We start from the raw sequence: 9,410 nt of genomic DNA, 5'->3' as shown, positions 1-9,410 counted from the left end.
GAGTGTTAGTCATTCACTCTGTTTTATGTTGAGACTGAACTCAACTCAGCTACCTCACGTGCCAAGTCGTGCTGGCAATCATTCTCTTTGCTCCAGCCCATTCCATAAATTTTATACCAATATCCTGGTATCAAGGTTGGTTAAGTGAGGTTAGCAACTGCAACATCACAACAGAGGTAGTGTTTACATAATGTAAAACAAAAGTCCAATTTACTTGACAAAATTGGAAGTTATAACACCAAATCCTGCTAATATATCTAAGCATTTGACCAAACAGGGCCTAGATCATCTCCCTAAAATTCAACTACTACTGATCCTTAGGATAGTTACTGAAGTCGAAATGGTCATTTAACCCCTTAGGATCTTCTGTTAAGTCATCATTTTTTAACTTTATGGCAAAACCTTCAGTGTCAAGATATATATACTCATCAAAGAAAGTTAAGGATCACTTTTTATATTTAACATATTTTTTTTACAGCACGTATTAAGGACCAGAAAATGCCTAAATATGAATGTCCTGTATGACCTCCAAGACACAGTAATCAATTTCACATATTGTTTGTTCCAGTTGTTGCATAACTTCTTTCTAAACTTGTCACAACCTGAAAGGGGTGTTTTTGGTGTGTCAGCTGACCACATGAAGTGGTACAAAAGTCCATGCAAGTGCTTTTCCTTGCATTTACCACCAAGCTCAGGCAGCATTCTGACAAGAGAGATGCCTAGATGCCACTCGAGTGAAGTAGAGGTTGCACGAGCCATAGGGATGCTGGAAGCTGGCTTCATTCAGCGACGAGTAGCTGAGATGATGGGTGTGTCTCACAGTGTCACCAGTCGTGCTAACCAACGACACCGGGAGACAGGCGATACCTAGAGAGACCCTGTACTGGCCGCCAATCAGCAACAACTGCGAGGGATGACCGCTACTTAGTGACTCTTTGTCGTCGCAACCGTTTCAGTAGTGCACGCAGACTCAATAACCAATTCACTGCTGCAACTGGGGTGACTGTTTCAAATCAAACCATCCGTAACCGACTTCACAGAGCCGACATCCATGCCATGAGGCGACTGCAATGCATCCCATTAACCCCTGCTCACAGAAGAATCCGTCTCAATTGGGCTCGTGGTCATGTGGGATGGACCCACCAGCAATGGCGCCGTGTTCTGTTCTCAGATGAGAGCAGATTCAGCCTGGACCACAATGATGGACGTGTTAGAGTCAAGAGACAACAGGGAGAGAGATTTGCAGATGCCTGCATTGCTGAACATTACCGCTATGGTGGAGGCAGCATCATGGTGTGGGGCGGAATCAGCTACGGTCAACGCACTCGCCTCTATGTGGTCCCAGGGGGAGCAATTACAGGTGTGAGGTACAGGTGGTTCCGTTTGCAGAAAACGCTGGGGAAAATTTCATTTTCATGGACGACAACGCCCGTCCCCTCACAGCGAGGGGGGTGACGCAGTACCTGGCGGATCATGGAATTGAGCGTATGGACTGGCCAGCGAAATCCCCGGACTTGAATCCGATAGAACATTTCTTGGACATGATGGGAAGGAGTATTGGAGCGCTTGAGGTGCAGCCAAATGGGTTGCAGTAGCTTGGTGTGGCCTTGGAGGCTGCCTGGGATGCAATTGATGTCAGGGATGTTAATCGTCTGATAAACACAATGAGACAGCGGTGTCAGGCTGTTATTGCAGCAGGGGGAGGCCATACTCGCTACTGACCATGCTGACATTGATGACAAGACATTTAGGCTAAAATTGTGAAAAAGTTGACACACCAAAACACCCATTTTCAGGTTGTGACAAGTTTAGAAAGAAGGTATGCAACAACTGGAACAAACAACATGTGAAATTGATGACTGTGTCTTGGAGGTCATACAGGACATTCATATTTAGGCATTTTCTAGTCCTTAATATGTGTTGTAAAAAAAATATGCTAAAAATAAAAAGTGGTCCCTAACTTTCTTTGATGAGTGTAGTAGTTCCATGTTATTCTCACCAAAGTAAGGTTAATAACATCATATAGTATAACTCATACATCAAAAGCTTAGACCGTTCCGAGACTGAAACACTGATGTAAATCGATTTGTCGAATCTCATAGATATTTTCATCATGCTAATAGCTGCGTTCTGTTCGTTGAATATGCAAATTTAGGAAAACCCAGAATCGGCCATGAAGCTCCTGCCTCTTTTTCCGTCTGCAACCAATACAACTTCCATCATGTTCCTTATTTTCTTACACGTTTTACCATAAAACGATGTATTCATCAGTTAAAAACGACCTTTTTCAAAATCAGTAGCAGTATCCATCCTCCTTTTAGTGTTAAAATCAATGTAGGACGCCAACAAATTTGATTGTTTAAAACTTATCACAGAATGAACCTTCTTTAGTACCATTCCGTGATTGAGGTAAAATTGTAGCGTCCTGTAATTCATTATGAAGTAAGTTTTATCCTTTTGTGTCAGTATTACATTTTCTACATTAGAACGTTTCCCCGCTCTGTCATTACCAAGTAACTCTCTCTGGTAAGAAATTAATTCGTCATCATTGATTAGGAGATATTCAGGACATAATGGAAAGTTCATTGATTTTAACTTTGTGTTTTCGGGGTACGCCAAGACAACCTCTAGGAAGTAACCTACGTTGTTGTGCTTAGGAATTTCTTGTATCCGGGCGGTCATTGTCCCGAGAGCTTCTGGATCTTCATTTGGTTCGAGCTTTGGAGCGTTGCTCATGGGATGAAGTCCTGCTCTCTGGATATTGTTCGGTTCCATCAGCTCAAAACTGCTGTAGGGTTGAGGTTCGATCATTGCCCAACAATAAAGGTAATTGCATTTGCATCGATGTAAAGTAACTTGTGGTGCTCATCGACCATAACATTTGTTCCCATCCCTCCTGAAATACCTCCTCGTATCGCCTTTTCAAAAGTAAGTAAGATGTTGCTGTCTGTTAGAAGTTCTAGGTTTATCTCAACGTTTTTCAAACTCGCTTGTCAGGTTAAGCCAGGTGCTGAGTAACAGTGACAAGGATCGATCTAATAGTTGAAATTGACATACCTGAATTTCTCAAATAAATCAGCTAGAAGTAACACATCCGTTTTGAGGAACAAGTCAATGAACTCTCCATGGTTCTTGATCTTAAAATGATCCCTTATCTTGTTGGCCTGTTCGTAAGCTGAATCATGTGCCATTTCATTTTTTAATTCGTCAAAGAACATAGTCTTTTCTAAGTAAGTAACTGGACAACTTTCATGTGATGTGCATAAGGAATAAGGAACTGATAATTTCTTTCTCAATATTCTGAAGTCCTCACTGTCAGGGAACATCTGTCTTATTATTGTCATTGTCTACCATTGGTTATATTGTCTAAACTGGACTGAAGGAATATGTAATCGTCCAAAAACCTAGAACACCCGAATTGAAATGAAATGTATTATTCTGCTGTTTTTGCAAGTATTTTAAGTTTCTTATGTTCAGGAAGTTTAGTCATTAATTATATAATGAATAGGTGAGAATCGTATCTACTGAAGATCATGAAAGAACACTGGAACAAACATGGCTCCTTTTCATTCAAGTTGCAAGAGTTGTGAGCAGATCCTCTATAAAGCTCAGAGAAAATGAGACAATCACTTGGTTCCGCTAAACCACTCATTAGCTATAGGAGGTGCAAATACCTCAAGGATATCCTCACAAGAGCTAAAGTTGCGCATAAGGACAATGGACATGATACTAGAAATCGTCAATCCAATCAAATGACACTAACATTCGCACCCCAACCGCAAAGGGGTACAGTTAAGTGCAATTACAATAGATGCAAGAACTGTAAATTCATGAAGATATCTGATCACGTGACAAGCAACATCACCAAACAGAAACATAATATTAAGCAAAGGATAAGTTGCAACTCGGAAGGGGTCATTTACCTCATTGAATGCACCAAATGTGGTATACAATATGTAGGCCAAACATCCAGGAAATTGAAAGCTAGACTCAATGAACACCGATCAGATATCTCCAGGAATAAACAAACTTCGGTTGCTAATAACTTTAACTCCAAAGGACACAATCATGTCGATCACATGAAAGTCTACAGACTAGAAAAACTCCCCATAGCGCAATGCAACGAAAATCGTCTGCTAGAACGCGAGTCTTACTGGATCTATACACTTCGGTCCGCCAGACCTCTTGGTCTAAACATAATGAACCAACTGGTCTCTGTAATTGAACATTGTGCATAATACTTACTTCCCGTAGTCGTCCCGATGGCGTTTAATGCACTATCTCTCCCGTATTCATGATTTCATTATCATTTTTATATGCACTTTCGCATCATTTACTTTGTACTTGATCCGCCATATTGTCAATCACATCACGTGACTTCGGACTTGGAGATACTCCGGAAACTCCCGAAGCGTAAACTCAACAGTGCCTTCACCTTTGACCCCTGCCCTCCAGCCAATCAATGACTTTGTTTATTTTAGATATCAACAAATAGACGCGTGGACAGGGCGTCCTGTTTTTAATGACGTCCGTCATCATCCTCACGTCTTCTGTTGTACTTATATATAAACATATATTTCCTGTCTGTACATTAGACTTTGAAAAAGGATTCAAAATATCCGCCACGTCTTCTGTTGTACTTATATCCGTCACGTCTTCTGTTGTACTTATATATAAACATATATTTCCTGTCTGTACATTAGACTTTGAAAAAGGATTCAAAATATCCGAAACGTCGTCTTTACAACGTTGTAGTGTTGTTTTTTTATCAATCCAGATCCTCTATATCTACCATTGTAGAGATCATGATCCTTGACCCTGTCGTAACCTAGCAATTGGTTACAGTAGTAACAGTGTGTTTCTTCGTGATATCTCGTTCAGTACTCTTCTCTCATTATTACATGTGTGTTACAGTTCAATAGTTTAGATAGTAATTCTTCCATTCTGATTAACCAGTCACAGAAAACGTCTACAGCATCGGAACCCATGTGACATTTGTATTCACTATTGTAGATAAACGAGTAGTCAGAGTGAACATAAGCTCCAACTGCAGACGCAATCTGTTGGAATAGATTTTTGGTTACAGTCGAGCTTTCAAGCTCTCCTGACGACGTCAAGGGGTTAACAGTTTCATTAACAACAGGAATACTTATGGATTCAAAATCAGCATAGATCACAAAGGGAACTCTGTTCTTAAATGAATGCTTTTCAAATTTAAGTTGATACCATTGGTGCAGGCAGACTATTCTTGCAGTAATCGTGTTCACCTCATTTTAGTTTATGATTTTCTAGTGTAGATTTACGATACAAGTAATTCATGCATCTCCTGCAAAGAAATACGGTATTCCTGCTTGTCTTGTAGAACAAATTGATGTATCTTATGTGCATGGAATGGTCCTCGAAGTAAAGCAGATCGATGACATCATCGTCTTCATAGTTCTTTAACAGGTAGAGTGGTTCAAGTTAATCATGATCAGGTATGAGGCGTGAATTTTGTCGGGTGCGACTTTGTCGGGTGTGACTGATGTACCTTTGTAATAACTAGCAGCCAATATTTCATGTACGATATGTGTTAATCTTTTTGTCACCTTCCGTTCTTTTGTTATACGCACACCACAATGTAATCGATTATTACATGAATAAAGATACATAATAATAATAATAATAATAATAATAATAATAATAATAATAATAATAGACTCCATAGAAATAATTTATTATCATTTGATTGAACGTTGATTACAGCTTTTGTTTTGAATGGTAGTTTGATGTAACGACCACCTTTACACTTTTTGTATGAACAGATTGTAAGGTCACAAGACTTTTATCTCATTTAAAGACAAACCACTTCCTTGAAAGTTTATCTTCTCAATCTGAGCCTTAATGTAATTCAACTGATTTGTTATGGCATAGATTGCCAGATTCCTTGAAATTATGCTTTCTATTGGACAGGTCGAATGGAGTGTACAACGCTTTCACCAGACCTAGTGAATTCTGCAAAAGTCGAGATATTAATTTTGTGATGGTTACCACTGAGTTCGAATAAGACATCTTCCAACTTGTCACTGTACTCATCAATCTGTTTTGCTTGTTTGTCAATGTATAAACGAATGATGACAACAGGCGTACCAAATTCTTTAACTAGGCTTACTTAGATATCTTCAATTTTTTTAATACCAACTAATCCTTCAGTCTCAAATGCACGTGTCTTATCCATTGACTTAAGACCTGGGTTAGGTTTAACGTACCCTTGTTTATAATGTTGGGATAATTTAGTTTGATGACCCTTAGTATCCTTATGAGTTGCCATATTGATGTAAGAAATGTACTTGTCACATGTAGCAGAATGAACTCTCTTGTTTCCATCCATTTATATCAAAACGATTTATTCAAGTAATGTGTGAGGAGACGCTGAGGGGATTGTTGTTTGATTGTGACATGGCGCCTATAAAGCATAAGGTTCCATTAGTGCTAATGGCATTGATATATTTATTAGTTTCATTATTGACATTCTAGAAGAAATATAATTAAACTAGAACCAACTTAGTGTTGCCTACAACACTGGGATGATTTATTTTCCTTTGCTATTTTCAATTTCGTTGCAGTCTATGCCCATCTTGTAATCTTATAATCTTATAATCTGTGCCTCTTAATGATTCAGCGATATCTAGAAATCATCACTTGCGTGTTTCCAGGGAATGTGAAGATTTTTTTCATATTTTTGCATTTTTCTCCAAATATAGGGTTTAAAATGTGCCTTTGCCTGATTATACTTCTAAGCTCTTCAATTAGTACTCGCATTTTAGTCTGGTGGTCCGCCATCTTTGATTCAGTAAGTGAACCAATTGGTCCAGTCCCTGTACACATTGACAACATTATAGCAATAATTTCTCACAGTGAGCCATTATCGCCGAAGGGCTTGTTGCGAATTCGTGTTGTACAGAGACTTGTCCCCGGTAAAGGTCCTGTACGGCATGTACACTTATGCATTGAAGGCCTATTTGGTACACTGATGTGAAAGTAAATATTGTGACCTGTTTTAAAGGTCCCGCCCTATTGTTCGACAATGGTTCAGTGATTTCAAATACCTGACGGGCTCATCTTGCCTATAGGTGTATTGTCTCATGTGTGAATAGTTTCGATGTCCTGTGGATTTTGCAGGTCAGTCGTCAGTTGGAGTAGGTCTAGTTACTCAACAGCAATTCAGTACGTATTTCCGTAGTTGGCGTACGCCTTTATTCCAATAATCCCAAGAACGGGCATCAGAGAAGCTAGGATAGCAGCCAACGCCATCTATAATTGTTCCAAGAAACCATGATCCAATGAATCGACCGCTATTTTGATATCGTCATTATGATCGCTCCGCCTGTTCGCGTGGTGGCGTGGTGGTCGCGTGGTGCCCGTGGTGGCGTGGTGCAAATACCGCCTGCCGTCTGAGAAGGGGAACTTTCAGTCCGAGAAGATGTCTGTGTATATCCTTCTTACACTTCTTCAGAACAACAAAACTAGCCTCGCCTGGATACTTCCGTATCAAGCCACATCTCAATGCAGGGAAGATGCATGAAAACCCGCAGTTAATGGGCTTTGGGCCCTGTTTTTCAGTCATTTCTAACAGAACTGTCAAAACTCTTCATTCATGCATGCACTTTTTTTCTTTCTCTTGCATTTACAAGTAAACTTGTAAAGACCAGTTCCGGAGCTGCCGTACAGGTCTGGTTGAACTATAAAAAACGAGTATAGGGCCTACCCTAAGTAGAAGGGTTGTTGAGGGTGGGTAGGGGGTATCTGGGGGCAAACATATGTCTTTTGATGACTTTAACTGAGGGAATGAGGGCACTTGCTCGTATCACAGGGGTTTATGCCCATTTTCTGTGTAACTGAAAAACCACTAAAAACCAGGGGTGTTCATGACCCTCAGTAAAAGAAAGGAAAGTACCGCACAAAGTTTTGATTGTTCTAATTGAAAGATTAACACTTCATGTCACTTATGATAAAAACCCTGTGGCAGTTGAGAAAACCCAAAATATGTTCAACTAATTTTTTGGGCCCTAAGGGACAGGGCAACTTTAAGGGCCATGATACCCTTAATCCCAAAATGATATGAAGCCCATTTTTTTTTCAGAATCAGGCAAATGACCTATACTTCAAAACCCCTGAAAACAATATGTGGTAAATTAGCTGGGGCAGGTGCAAAAAATTGAGAAATGTGGTAGCTTTTTGGTTAAAAAATCTCACTTTTTTAAAGGGGAAATGAACAAAACAGAATTTGACCCCTAAAACCGGACCAGTGTGTTTTTTTGCCGAAAGGCTTTACCTGCCCACACCCTACCCTAAGACTAAACTTTGGGGCAAATATAAGTCAGATCTGTGATCCAGTGGGTTATCACCTCCTTTTGGTTTTTGCATGGTCCACTCATGCAATGACACTTAAAGCGAACTGGAACCGCCGAGCGATTTATTCAACTTTTCGACTTTCACCGCCCGAGAAAGTCGAGTTCAGATTTGTAGCTCCGCCCCCAGTGCCCGAGCATGCGCAGTTCATTTGTTATTATTGAGAATCATGTGAGAATCACGTGAGTCATGCGAGCTTTCATTCATGAATTTTCGTAGTAAATTCCATAGTAGTGACGTCACTGAATGATTGACAGCTAGGCGCCATGTTTCATTCATGCCTCGCTCTGATCGCCCGATACGCGGGGAATGAAAACGAGGTCATACGAACTGGCTTGGCGGTTCCAGTTCGCTTTAAGCATCAGGTTGCAACAGCCTTTGCTTTATTCATGTTTAGTCTTATTATTCTTTCTACTCATAAAGTAGTAAATCCCGAACCCTACACCACAGAGTCCTAGGATAATCCAAAGGTACTCGTATTTCTACATTTCATCACTTGGTTAGTAGAAGCCACTCAAATGAGGTCGTTTAGGAATTGTTACTTAGTAATGTGGGTTTAAGTAATTGTACATTGAAAGTACAGTGTCAGCATTTCTAAAATCTACAGCTGACTCGTTATCTCTCTTCAATTCAATGTTACCGCAGTCTATTCCGCTTTTTCTGTGTTCCTCCTATTCTGTTGAGGCCTTCTGTAACTTTTCTTGTGTTTTATTATTTCATGTCAGCTGCGGAACTAATCTTGACTAATGATTTAAAAAGGAAACTAGTACCAGTAAATGCTAATGCATTGACAGCATCACCACCAAGCATCATAGCTAAGCCATTCAATTAATTAGGTTGATTTTAGAGCTTTGGAGCTTCCCATGACCTGAATCTTACTAATTTAATTACTGATTAAATCAAGAAAACTAAGAAAAATCTGAGTAATTTTTTTTCTAAGTAAGAAATTATAAGAAAAAAATTACTGAGAAATAAATTATTGATTAAAATCTAACAAGATCTTACAAATATTATTATTG

The sequence above is a fragment of the Lineus longissimus genome, chromosome 10 (assembly GCF_910592395.1).
Source record: "Lineus longissimus chromosome 10, tnLinLong1.2, whole genome shotgun sequence".
Classification (NCBI taxonomy): Eukaryota; Metazoa; Nemertea; class Pilidiophora; order Heteronemertea; family Lineidae; genus Lineus; species Lineus longissimus.
This window is presented reverse-complemented; position numbering follows the sequence as displayed.